Source organism: Lissotriton vulgaris, chromosome 1_1 (genome assembly GCF_964263255.1).
Source record: "Lissotriton vulgaris chromosome 1_1, aLisVul1.2, whole genome shotgun sequence".
In the NCBI taxonomy this organism is placed as follows: Eukaryota; Metazoa; Chordata; class Amphibia; order Caudata; family Salamandridae; genus Lissotriton; species Lissotriton vulgaris.
Window position 1 is genome coordinate 1,007,576,923 of NC_141685.1, and position 14,405 is coordinate 1,007,591,327.

Genomic DNA, 14,405 nt, shown 5'->3' on the forward strand with positions numbered 1-14,405 from the left:
ATTCGAAGCCAAGCGTGTCGGCGTAGCAGAACGCTGGTGTTAATGGCACGCAAGGCTGTATCAGCTGCGTCAAGGGCACATTTGATGGGAGCATTTGTGATAAGTTTACCCTCTTGAACGAGGTTGTGAGATTTATCCTTGTATTGGTCTGGTAAGTGTTGCATCAGTTTTTCTAGCTCGTCACAGTGAGCTCTATCATACCGCGCCAGGAGAGCTTGTGCATTGGCAATGCGCCAATGGTTGGCAGCTTGAGATGCGATTCTCTTGCCTGATGCATCTATAAGTTTTGATTCCTTGTCAGGTGGAGGGGTGTCACCTGTTGTCTGAGAATTTGCCTTTTTTCCATGCCTTTGAAACAACAAGCAAATCTCAAGGTACCTGGCATCTGATGTAAATTGGTTCTGTAGGAGCTACTTTATATTTTTTGTCTACCTTTGGCGTCAGTATTCTAGCTCTAACAGGGTCTTTGAATACCTCTTTGGCATGTTTTATCATACCTTTGCACATGGGCAGAGTGTTTGTGGTTTTTTGTGAGGGAGCGAAAGTTTTGACTACGAAATCCTCCTCTAAGTGATCAGTATGGTATTGAGCAGCTCCATTAATGAGCTCTGCAAAACCAATATTTTCATTGGGTGGTGATGGTCTTGAGGGATATAGACCAGGGTCATTAGTATGATCCGGGTCTTTATCATAATCATCCCAGGGGTCTGGGTCCTGTGGAATGGTGTCCGGATTATCATCCCCATCCCCTTCCCAGTCTTCATCGCAATCCCTATCAATATCATCCTGTGGCCCAGGTGAAAAACGTGGTGGTGATGAATTTGCTGGTGAAATTAGAAGATGTGGGTTAAAATTTAGAGGAGAGGGAGGTATGTAAAGGGAGAGGGGTTAGTACCCATGTCTTTTTTCTTAAGAGATATGTGGTAGTCTTCAGGGAGGTCCAGTTTCCGTTTTTTTGGAAGTGTTGCTCGGAGTTTCACAGTGTCCGGGTCAATATGCAGCCCAGAGGTGGGTCCCAGGCTCACTACGCCACTGGAGTCAAGCTATCCTGGCTGATGAAGGCTGATCACCAGAAACAGGTCTGAGGATGCTTGATTCCGGTCCAGGGAAGACATGGCTTGGCAGTTCAGTCTGGACTGTTCCCATTAAGCACAGGGTCAAGACTGATTTGCATATGGCCATGTCTGAACTAGGGTGGCTTGGTGAGCAAAATAATGATGGATTAAACCCAGATCGTGGACTGGGGGTGAAAGTTTTGCCAATGTGCAACATTCTGTCCATCATCTTGTGTGTTTTGCTGTTCACCTATGTGGGAAGGGTATGCCTAGACGTGGGTCCCGTGCTCACTAGGCCACTGGAGTCAAGCTATCCTGGCTGATGAAGACTGATAGCCAGAAACCGGTATTAGGGTGCTTGATTCTGGTCAAAGGAAGACATGGCTTGGCAGTTCGGGCTGGACTGTTCCCACGAGGCACAGGATCAAGCCTGATTTGCATATGGCCATGTCTGAACTGAGGTGGCTTGTTGAGCAAAAGAACGATGGATTAAACCCAGATCTGTGACTGGGGGTGAATGTTTTGCCATTGTGCAACATTCCGTCCATCATCTTGTGTGTTTTGCTAGGCTGAGGATGCAGCATGCCTAGCTATGGGGACTGGATTTTCTCTGATGTTTGCGGACATCCACATACTAGTTTCACAATTGAGAGGCCAATGAGTTTTCGATTTGCTGACACCTCAAAACCAGCCTTTTTCAGGAAACACAGAGAAGATCCCTCCTTTCTTTTTAAGCAAAAGGCCACATACCCTTTTTGGAGAAACTTTGAACCTAGTTTGGAAAAGAAACTCAAAATGGCAGAACAGTCAGCAACAGGTAACAGGCACATCATCTGCAGGAGGAGAGCGAGTAGAGAATGAGGAAGATGTGATCTGTCCTAGTAAGAAGATGGAGTAGCATACATTACATTGAGGGACTCCATTATCTGAGAATTATAAACCAGAAGGTGAAAAGAGGCTTAAAGCCTGGATAGTCACATGCAAGCTCTGCGCCTGGGACACAGCAAACTGTACTCTTTCGGCACATCTACCACACATGGACACATTAAATGTAGTCATGAGAACAAGTACATGAGGTGTCCGAGGGAGAGAAACCAGGTTTAGGTGCTGCAAAGTGACGTTGTACCAAGTTTGCATCAGGAGTTGGTGAACTGGCAGGAGGAAATAACCCACACCAGAGGGTCTTAGTACTTTATTATATAAAGTGCATAGTGCACCTCTGGTGTGGAGAGCAGCATAAAACATAGGGCTCATTGATAACCGTAACTCGCAATTTTCAGTGATTTTATGGATTTGAGCCAGGACTCACGTTGTGTTTGTTTTTCAGTATGTATACCTATATATAAATTGTAAGGCATCTGTTATGATGGTGGTTAAGACCGGTGTTTCGAAACATCTTTCTTTTGTCAGGTTTCTGGGCCATCATTTCAATGCTTTTTGCACTTTGCTTGTTAAAATGTCTATTGCCCACCAGTTCTCCCTTCGCCTGGATCATTGTTTGTCCGGCCTCTCAACAGGCCTCATGCGAGGTTGTGGATTGGGCTCCAAATGAATGGAATAGGCCATCTTTCCTAGTAATCTCATTAAAATTCTCACTGTCAGATACTGAGATGTCTCCTATAGGTGAGTTTGTTCCTGTAATTCCATTACCTTTCTTGCTGAAGGGTATACCAAAGCTATCTTCATTTTCAGCAGCGACCCTAGAAAAGGAATATGTTAATTATCCTGTAAGCATCTGTTTGTTCCATGTAGGGCTATACATTCACATGCTCTGCTTACTCCTGCCAGGTACTGTTGGGCTTGGACATGTTCCCTTGTAGATGTCTTCCGATTTGCGATAATGCGCAAACTGAGTCTTTGGCTCAGCTCTACAAGGTTTGTTTTTACATCCACGGGAGACACAAGTGAAGTTAGTTAAATGCAACAATGCCTGTATGTGAGACAGGTTTTTGTAGGCCAGGAAAATCCCACCCACTACATAAATGGCGTCAATGCTTTTTTTATTACTAACAGTCCCTTAACAGGGATCCAGCGACATAGCGGGGACTGGCACCAAACCTATTTCGTACTACAAGACCACACACACAAACTGCACTAAGAAAAAGACTCAAACTAAAACGCATTTCAACAGGCTCACCCCGTTGCTTAGCACATCTAAAATAACCACACACCATATTATTAAAACAGCACACAAGCATGTTTTAAACAATGAGAATACTAATGTGAACATTCCTAGCATGATTAAAATGTCAACTAAAAACCTATCACCCTAAAGCCTATATCTATGTGCTACTCTAGGAGTGCATGGAGAAGTAGAACTTGTATCTAGAATTTCTGAGGGAGAATCAGTGCACTGCATACCTGTTTACAGTCATTGTTCAAAGTCCTGTGCACATGTATAAACGAGGGTCAATAGATGAACCAAACGTATTATTCACTGTTCATATTCTCAGAATATGAACAGTCGAACACGAGACGCCAGACTTACACGCCGCCACTGGAGCCCAGATCTCCATTTTGGACTTACCCTTCCTCCAGGCTACTTTATTATTTACACCGAACCGCGACCGGTTTGGAATTTTCACCGGTCCTGCGAACTACCCGATCCCTTCTCAACAACCTACAGCCCTGAAGAGTCACATCTAGACATGGTGTGACGAAACACGTGTCGGCTGATTTAATTTCTTGTTGCACTGATCGAGTTGAATTATAGTACTTTTTATATGAAACAATGGATGTCGACCTCCATCATTTCTGAGAATATGAACAGTGAATAATACGTTTGGTTCATCTATTGACCCTCATTACACTATATACGTGTACACAGGACTTTAAACAATTTCGGTTGTATGGGTTCGACCCACACTTTGGCAGGGGTTGTTTTTACCTTTGGGTTTGTTTCCCCTGACCGGTCTGCACCGTAGCCTCAATACACTGTTTTTGACTCATGTATGCACATGCTAGAGCGCCAATTCTTCCTGCACCTAATTCAAACCCATTACATTGACCTAAACTGTTTACAGTCACGCTCAGTAATTATCAGAAGTCAGGGAGGTAGTGTTCCCTATGAAAGGCAAGCATGTGTCACATCAGATCCTCTCCTCCCTGGCTCAATATCAGTTTTCAGTAGAAAGTGCAATACAGCAGCATCTCTGGCAATTAAGATAGTTTCTGGCAGTATCTTGTGTGATAATCTGGGACAAAGGACCGCTCCTGACAAATGCAGCCTTCTTATACTATATCTTATCAAAGATGTCAGCTATAACCAATGGGCATCAAGATGCTAGTCTTAGACGCATTCTCCGACACTTTCACATGTTCTTGGAAAGATAAATACAGACGATTACTGTGTCAAAGGCAGACGTGTTGATGATTCTGGAAAAATACACAAAAATGGAGTCTCGGACAGCTTAAGATGGAGTCAGGCCATATGGTCTTTACATCAATGAGGTATAGTGACTGATCCTATGAGTGCTAATACACATGGGCTTATCCTCCACTGCTAAAATGTTTTCCGCACGGTGGGTGAGGATGAAGATTGAGCATAGAAAAGAAAAAGTAGATAAACATGCAAAAAAAAAGGAAAAGAACATATGCAGCAATCCAAGGTTTCGGAGGGGGGGGGGGGGCTCTGCAAATGTGCATCTACAGTGCTAATTGCCATGAACAGATGCTTACCATGTTCAGTTTACGGAATGTATAGCTGTGTATATACATACTCTTCGTAGATTATAAAACAGTACTCCCTTTAGTGATGGCTAACCAGATGTTGCTGCAGAGGACAGAGTTTGTTGCACAGTTTGGCCAACCTCTGCTTGTTGCTGTACTAAAACGTCCACACAGTGGTATTTGGTGACGTGTGGAGTGGACCATGCAGCTGCCTTACAGGTCAGCTATGGGAATGTTGCCAAGGAAGGCTAGAGAGGTCTCTGGTCTGGGCGGGGCTAGCAGCTGCCTTTTAGACTTGGTGTAGCAAGTTTGGATACACTTGGCAAACCATCTGACTATATCCTCTTTGGACAGGGCATGTCCTGTGTGTGGTTTGCGGAAAGAGACAGAGTTGCAGTGTTTTACAAAAGGGCTTTGTTCTGTCAATGTAGCACATGAGAGCACATTTAACATCCAGAGTATGAGGGCCCTCTCTGCCACTGAGTTTGGCCGTAGGAACAAAATCAGTAACTCGTTGGTTTGATTAAGATGGAAAGGGGATATCACCTTTGGCAAAAACGTCATTAAGAACAAGGGCTCCTCCAAGGTAAGAGCTTGGAGCAAAAAGGAATGCAGCCTTCCAAGACAGGAACTGCAGAGGGCATGAGTGGGGGGTTCAATAATAAGGCTCATGAGTGGAGTAAGTACTATATTCAGGTTCTACAAGGGGGCTGGAGGTACACAGGGCGAGATATCTCTCGAGCCCTTCCATAAACATTTTCAAGACTGAGACTCTGAAGAAGGATGAGTGCTCTCCATTTTGTTAGTAAGCTGCAACTACAGCCAGTTAAAAGTGTAGGCAAGGCCCAATGTTTGAAGATGAAAAGTAGTAGATAAAGTTTTGCACCACTTGTTTGCACAGATTTATGTGCTTGGAAGGCAATAGTGGACAACCGTTTTCCCACTTGGCTGGATAGCAGCCTGTTTGGTGACTCTACAGACCTCTTTAAGGACAGACATCCATTCTGCAGGCAGATTAAGGTAACCAAACTCTTGGACCTCAGGAGCCAGATCACAAGTTGGAGCTGCCTAGAGTGTGGATGCCTGGTGGTGCTTTGCTTCTGCATGAGAAGATCAGGCAGGCTGGGCAGTATCCCATGGGGAACCACTGACAATTCTAGAAGGGTATGGAACCAGGATTAACAGGCCCACGAGGGAGCCACAGGGTGAAGGACGTTTGCGAAAAAAAGAACCATATGCAGGAGAGGGAGAGGCGGAAAAGCATAGACAAATATCCCTGAACAGTTTATCCATAGTGCATGGACCTGAGGGTGTGGAAACATGGAGGTAAAGCGTTGGCATTTTGGACAGTTGTGAAGAGATCTAGGTTTGATACCCCGGACGGAAGAAAAACTTGAAGGTGTAGTTCTGCAAAGTCATTGTTCACTCCTGGTAGGTACGCCACAGGCAGATGTATCCTGTAGTGAAGTACCCAACACTAAATGTTCTGCGCCAGCCCTGACAACTGCAGAGCGTGTGCCTCCGTTGCTGAAGGTAATACGTGCCTGTCTTGAAGTCTGTCTTGACGAGGACCACCTTGTGTTGAACCAGAGTTCTAACTAGTTGGCCAGCAGCTCCAAATAACTATTGTTGGGGCCCGGTTGGTGGAGCACCCAAACGCCCTGGGGTGGCATGGTGAGCTAAAGAATGATGGATTTAACCCAGGTCTCTCTTGACTGGGGAGAATGTTTTGATTTGTTCTGCCTTCCGTCCATCAATTGTGTCTTTTGCTTTCTCCCCCTAAGTGCGCCGGGTATGCCCAGGCGTGGGTCCCAGGCTAACTATGCCATTGGATTCAAGCTATCTTGGAGGATATGGGGTGAAACCCAAAAACCGGTCCTAGGATGCTTGTTTCCGGTCCAGGGAGGTCGGACTTGGCAGTTTGGGCTGGACTGTTCCCATGAGGCACAGGGTCAAGACTGATTTGCATATTGCCAGGTCTAAACTGGGGTGGCATGGTGAGCAGAAGGATGATGGATTTAGCCCAGATCTCTCGACTGGGGGTGAATGTTTTGATTTGTTCTGCATTCCGTCTATCAATTGTGTGTCTTTTGCTGAAGTAATATGATGCACATGTCCACTCGCACCCCCAACCCATAGGGGAAATGTCCATAGTTGTGTACCTGGGTTTAAAAAGGCCTGGCCCCGCAACAGGTTGATCCTATCCACCATTACAGAGTGAGGGGGGGCAAGCCTGAATCAACACTAGATCCTCCCATTGACCCTCCATCCGTGATCAATGTTCTGCAAGTCACTCTTGCACAGTGTGTAGTGCTGCATGGAGGGGGCAGGTGGGTGAGAAAGTATGACAATACAAGAGGCCACGGCAGCCCATTACTGTTCTGACCGGTAAGTGGCGATCAGACTGAAAGAGGCTGTAACAGTTGGAAAGCTTGGGCCCACACTTGTCTCGGGTAAGCTTTCCCGGTGACTCATATAGAATTGTTTCCAAGAAGGGCTGGACCTGGAGGAGTTGAAGGTAGGTAACCGACTGTACTAACAAGGAAGCCTGGAATGTGTAGAAGGTCTGTGGTGGTTGGAGGGTGGGAGAGACACTTGCCTGTTTGAGCTCTTGATCTGCCAGGTGTCCAAATAAGGGAATACGTGAATGCCTCTTTTCTCAGATGAGCAACTACTACTGCAAGGCATTTCGTAAGTACCCTGGTGGCTGTAGTGACCCTGAAGGTCAGCATATTGAACTGAGAATGCTGTCACTTACTATGAACCACAGGTAGCGGCAGTGAACAGGGTGAATGAATATGTGGAAGTATGTGTGCTTCATAGCGAGAGCGGTCATGAAGTCATCTTGCAGCGGTTGGATGACATCTTGTAGATCAACCACATGGAAGTGTGCTGACAAGATGTACTCATTGACAGGTCTGAGGTTGCATTTAGACATGAGGGTCCCATCTTATTTGGGTAGGAGGAGGTTTAGGGAGTCCTGTGCAGTGCTAGTTTAGCAGCACAGGTTCTATTGCTCCTTTGAGAAGGAGCAGCTGAACCTCACAGAAGCGGCCGCTCCTCACGCTGCTCCCCTGCTCTACCTGGTATCGTAGCGCTACCGCCAAACTGCTGCCTGCCACCTCGCCTTACTACCACTACTGATACTGCCAGATCGTGTACAACATTATAACGTAGCGCTAGATTGCCTGACTGTTTAATTAATTGCCAAGCATATTTATTACGTAGTGCGAGACTGCCAAAGTGCACTGTAACTTTGTTTTCAATTGTGCTGTGCTGCCTGAAGTAATCTTTTTTGCCTGATTGTGCCGGTGCCACTGCCATTAGCATCGCGCTTTTAGTGATTGTGCCCCAATCCTGTATCGATTTTGGCTTGCTGCCATTTTGTTTTTGTTGTTGTTGTTGTGCCTCCCTGCCCGGATCTCCACCCCGCTCCTGCCTCCCAGCTGATCCTCCCTCCCACTGATACTATCAGCCCCGCTCTCCCGCTTGTTGCGCTGTGACCGCCCTGCTCACACCAGAAGCCGCCGCTCCTCGCGCTGCTCCCCTGCTCTACCTGGTATCGTAGCGCTACCGCCAAACTGCTGCCTGCCACCTCGCCTTACTACCACTACTGATACTGCCAGATCGTGTACAACATTATAACGTAGCGCTAGATTGCCTGACTGTTTAATTAATTGCCAAGCATATTTATTACGTAGTGCGAGACTGCCAAAGTGCGCTTTAACTTTGTTTTCAATTGTGCTGTGCTGCCTGAAGTAATCTTTTTTGCCTGATTGTGCCGGTGCCACTGCCATTAGCATCGCGCTTTTAGTGATTGTGCCCCAATCCTGTATCGATTTTGGCTTGCTGCCATTTTGTTTTTGTTGTTGTTGTTGTGCCTCCCTGCCCGGATCTCCACCCCGCTCCCGCCTCCCAGCTGATCCTCCCTCCCACTGATACTATCAGCCCCGCTCTCCCGCTTGTTGCGCTGTGACCGCCCTGCTCACACCAGAAGCCGCCGCTCCTCGCGCTGCTCCCCTGCTCTACCTGGTATCGTAGCGCTACCGCCAAACTGCTGCCTGCCACCTCGCCTTACTACCACTACTGATACTGCCAGATCGTGTACAACATTATAACGTAGCGCTAGATTGCCTGACTGTTTAATTAATTGCCAAGCATATTTATTACGTAGCGCGAGACTGCCAAAGTGCGCTTTAACTTTGTTTTCAATTGTGCTGTGCTGCCTGAAGTAATCTTTTTTGCCTGATTGTGCCGGTGCCACTGCCATTAGCATCGCGCTTTTAGTGATTGTGCCCCAATCCTGTATCGATTTTGGCTTGCTGCCATTTTGTTTTTGTTGTTGTTGTTGTGCCTCCCTGCCCGGATCTCCACCCCTCTCCCGCCTCCCAGCTGATCCTCCCTCGACCCCGCCCCCTCCACTATCCACTTATGACAGATGCTTTTGCGCGCAGCGGACGCGCCCCATGCGCGCCGAAGGTGCGCCAAAGGTAAGCCCGTCTACGCCCGTCCGCGCCCAGCACCAGACCCCCTGGCCCCCGCAATACCCAATTCGCCCGCATAACGTACGACGATCCACAGACACGCCATCCACCTTTGGAATCTACTAGACACCATCTCCCCGGACGTCGCCTTCCTAACAGAAACATGGATGAACCCCTCATCAGCCCCAGACATCACCATTGCCATCCCGGAAGGCTACAAGATCATCCGTAAGGGCCGCATCAAACAAACAGGAGGAGGAATCGCGATCGTCCATAAAACCTCCATCCGCATCTCAACCAGCTCAGACGCCAACCTTACCAGCGCCGAACACCTTCACTTCCAGATCCACACCGACCCCAAGACCACACTCGGAGGCACCCTCCTCTACCGGCCTCCAGGACCCCGTGCACAATTCAGTGACGACATCACTGACTTATCACCCCACACGCCCTCCCCTCCGAGGAATTCATTCTATTGGGAGACCTCAATTTTCACCTGGACAAGAGCAATGACAGCAACACCACCACCCTTCTGGACAATCTCGCTAACCTCGGACTCAAACAACTTGTCAACACCCCCACCCACAATGCAGGTCACACACTTGACCCTATCTTCTCCTCCAGCAAACATATTTCCTTCAGTCACACCACAGCTCTCCATTGGACGGACCACAGCTGCGTTCACTTTACCTACAAAAAAACCACAACCCACAACCATCCTCAACCTACTCTGCGAAGAAATTGGAACAAAATCACCATCGACCAGATCTCCTCATCGCTTCTTCAAAACTTCCCTACCCACTCCTCAAACCCCAACCAAGCAGCCATTAACCTCACCCAATGGCTAACCCACAGCGCCGACAACCTAGCACCGTTGAAAAAACGTCAAATCAGACTAGGCAGCAAAAACGCCTCCTGGTTTAACGATGATCTTAAGAAATCCAAGAAACTCTGTCGCTCCCTCGAAAAGGCATGGAAAAAAGACCCAACCACCAGCACCAGGGACGCCTTCAAAGACGCCACCCGCATACACCACCAACTAATCCGATCTGCCAAGAAAGCCGCATTCAAAGACCGACTAGATAACAACGCACACAACAGCAAGGAATTATTCAACATCGTCAAAGAATTCACCAACCCCTCAGCCAATTCCAACGACATCACCCCCTCTCAAGCCCTTTGCGACTCCCTAGCTTCATTCTTCCACAACAAAATCGCAGACATCCACAACAGCTTCGACAACTAACCCGGAGACCAACCCATCCAACCTTCTGCATTACCTTCACCCCCCCCTGAACATCCTTAATAACTGGAACCCAATCTCCACTGAGGACACCATCCACCTGATGAACTCCATCCACTCAGGATCCCCTACAGACCCATGCCCTCACCACATCTTCAACAAAGCAGACTCCATCATAGCACCACACCTCAGAGAAGTCATCAACTGCTCCCTCAACTCCGCCATCTTCCCGGAAAGCTGGAAACACGCAGAACTCAGCGCCCTTCTGAAAAAACCCACAGCTGACCCCACCGAACTCAAAAACTACCGCCCCATCTCGCTCCTTCCATTCCCGGCCAAAGTCATCGAGAAAGCTGTCAATAATCAGCTCGCCGCCTTCCTTGAAACCAACAAATCCCTCGACTCCTCACAGTCCGGCTTCCGAGCCAAACACAGCACTGAGACCGCCCTCATCGCAGCAACAGACGACATTCGAACTCTACTGGACAATGGAGACACAGTCGCCCTCATCCTCCTCGACCTCTCCGCAGCCTTCGACACAGTCTGTCATAGCACACTACTACAACGCCTCAGAAACATCGGAGTGCAAGGAAAAGCATTGGAATGGATCACCTCGTTCCTCACCGATAGCACTCAAAGAGTCCGCCTCCCTCCATTCAAATCAGAGGCCTCTGGAGTCATTTGCGGCGTACCACAAGGATCTTCATTAATCCCCACCCTCTTCAACGTATACATGAGCCCCCTCGCGGCCATCGCACGCCAACACAACCTCAACATCATCTCCTACGCGGATGACACTCAACTGATCCTTTCACTCACCAATGACCCGAACACAGCCAAAACCAACCTACATGAAGGAATGAAAAAAGTAGCCGAGTGGATGAACCACAGCCGTCTGAAACTGAACTCAGACAAAACAGAAGTCCTTATCTTAGGTACCTCCCCATCCGCCTGGGATGACTCTTGGTGGCCAGAAGCCCTTGGAAAAGCATCCATCCCGACGGACCACGCACGAAACCTGGGCGTCATCCTGGACTCCTCGCTCTCTATGAACAGACAGGTCAGCGCCGTTTCGTCATCTTGCTTCAACATTCTTTGCATGCTCAAAAAAACATTTCGCTGGTTCCCCACCGAAACTAGAAAAACGGTCACCCACGCACTGGTCACGAGCCGCCTGGACTACGGAAACACCCTTTACGCCGGTACCACCGCAAAACTCCAAAAGAAACTCCAACGCATCCAGAACGCATCAGCCAGACTCATACTTGACATCCCGCGTAAAGACCACATCTCTGGTCACCTGAAAAACCTCCACTGGCTCCCCGTCAATAAGAGGATTACATTTCCCCTCCTAACCCACGCACACAAAGCACTTTACGAACTTGGACCCGAATGCCTCAATTCACGACTTTCCTTCTACACCCCTTCCCGCCAGCTACGATCCTCCAACCAAGCCCTTGCTACTGTACCTCGCATCAACAAAACCACCATGGGAGGAAGATCCTTCTCCTACCTGGCAGCTAAAACCTGGAACTCACTCCCCACTCACCTTCGTCTCACTCAGAACCACCTGGCATTCAGAAAGCAACTTAAAACTTGGATATTCGACAAGTAATTCCTCACCCTTCCTCTAGCGCCTGGAGACCCTCTCGGTATGTAGCGCGCTATATAAATCATTTGACTTTGACCAAGCCGCCCCAGGACACACCCATGGATCCTTCACCTGCCACACCTGCAAGTTCGACTGCATCAGGACCCGCACCAAATACACTAATTCCAAGCAGAGCTCCGACAACAACCACCTAAAGTGCATCCTGCTCAACACCCGCTCGGTCCACAGACACTCCATTGAACTTTGGAACCTACGCGACACCACATCGCTGAACATCGCCTTCCTTACAGAAACCTGGATGAACGCCTCATCAGCGCCCGACATCACCATAGCCATCCCGGACGGCTACAAAATCATTCGAAAGGACCGCAACAACCAAACGGGAGGAGGCATAGCCATCGTCCATAAGAACACCATCCGCATCACGACCAGTCCGACGATCACCTCGCTACCGCCGAACACCTTCACTTTCAGATCCACACCGACCCCAAGACCACACTCAGAGGCACCCTCATCTACAGACCTCCAGGACCCCGCACACAATTCAGCGAAGACATCACTGACTTTATCAGCCCACACGCCCTTCACTCCGAAAACTACATCCTACTGGGAGACCTCAACTTCCACCTGGAAAAGAATAACGACAGCAACACCACCACCCTTCTGGACAACCTGGCCAATCTCGGACTCAAACAACTTGTTGACACCCCCACCCACCTTGCCGGACACACGCTCGACCCACTCTTCACCTCCAGCAAACACATCTCCTTCGATCACACCACAGCTCTCCATTGGACGGACCACAGCTGCATTCACTTCAACTACAAAAAGACCACGGCCCACAACCCCCCACAACCTATCCCCCGAAGAAATTGGAACAAAATCACCACCGCCCAGCTCTCCTCTTCCCTTCACCTAAACCCTCCTGCCAAATCATCAGACCCAAACCAAGCAGCCACCAACCTCACACAATGGATTACCCTCAGCGCCGACGGACTAGCACCCTTGAAAAACCATCAAATCAAGCAAGGTAGCAAAAAAGCCCCTTGGTTCAACGATGACCGTAAGAAATCCAAGAAGCTCTGCCGCACCCTCGAGAAAACCTGGAGAAAAAACCCAATCACTGACAACCTGGCCACCTTCAAGAATGCCACCCGCAAACACCACCAACTGATCCGTTCCACCAAGAAATCAGCACTCAAAGATCGTCTTGACAACGCCCAAAACAGCAAGGAACTATTCAACATCGTAAAAGATTTCACCAACCCCACCGCCGGCACCAACGACATCACTCCCTCCCAAGACCTCTGCGACTCTTTATCCTCATTCTTCCACAACAAAATCGTCGACATACATAACAGCTTTGAAAACCAGTCCGAAGACCAGTCAACTCCACCCACCTCCGAACCAAAACAGCACTCCAACAACCTTTGCGCCTGGAACCCAATCACTACTTAAGACACCATCCGCCTGATGAACTCCATCCACTCAGGATCGCCAACCGACCCATGCCCCCACCACATTTTCAACAAAGCAGACTCCATCATCGCACCCCATCTCCGCGATATCATCAACTGTTCCTTCAACTCCGCTACCTTCCCGGAAATCTGGAAACATGCCAAACTCAGCGCCCTTCTGAAGAAACCCACAGCAGACCCCACCGAACTTAAGAACTACCACCCCATCTCCCTCCTCCCATTCCCTGCCAAAGTCATCGAGAAAGCCGTCAACAATCAGCTCGCCGCCTTCCTTGAATGCAACAATTCCCTCGACCCCTCACAGTCCGGCTTCCGAGCCAAACATAGCACCGAAACCGCCCTAATCGCAGCTACAGACGACATCCGAACGCTACTGGACAACAGAGAAACAGCTGCCCTTATCCTACTTGACCTCTCCACCGCCTTCAACACTGTCTGTCATAACACCCTTATACAACGCCTCAGCAAGGTCGGAATACAAGGAAAAGCTTTGGACTGGATCATCTCATTCCTCGCCGGAAGAACCCAGAAGTCCGCCTCCCCCCATTTAAATCAGAGGCCACCAAAGTCATCTGCGGCGTACCACAAGGATCATCACTCAGTCCCACCCTCTTCAACGTCTACATGAGTCCCCTCGCATCCATCGCGCGACAACACAACCTCAACATCATCTCCTACGCAGACGACACCCAGCTGATCCTCTCCCTCACCAAAGACCCAAACACAGCCAAAACCAATCTACACGAAGGAATGAAAGAAGTAGCCGAATGGATGAAGAACAGCCGTTTAAAACTTAACTCGGACAAAACGGAAGTCCTCATCTTAGGATCATCCCCCTCTGCCTGGGACGACTCATGGTGGCCA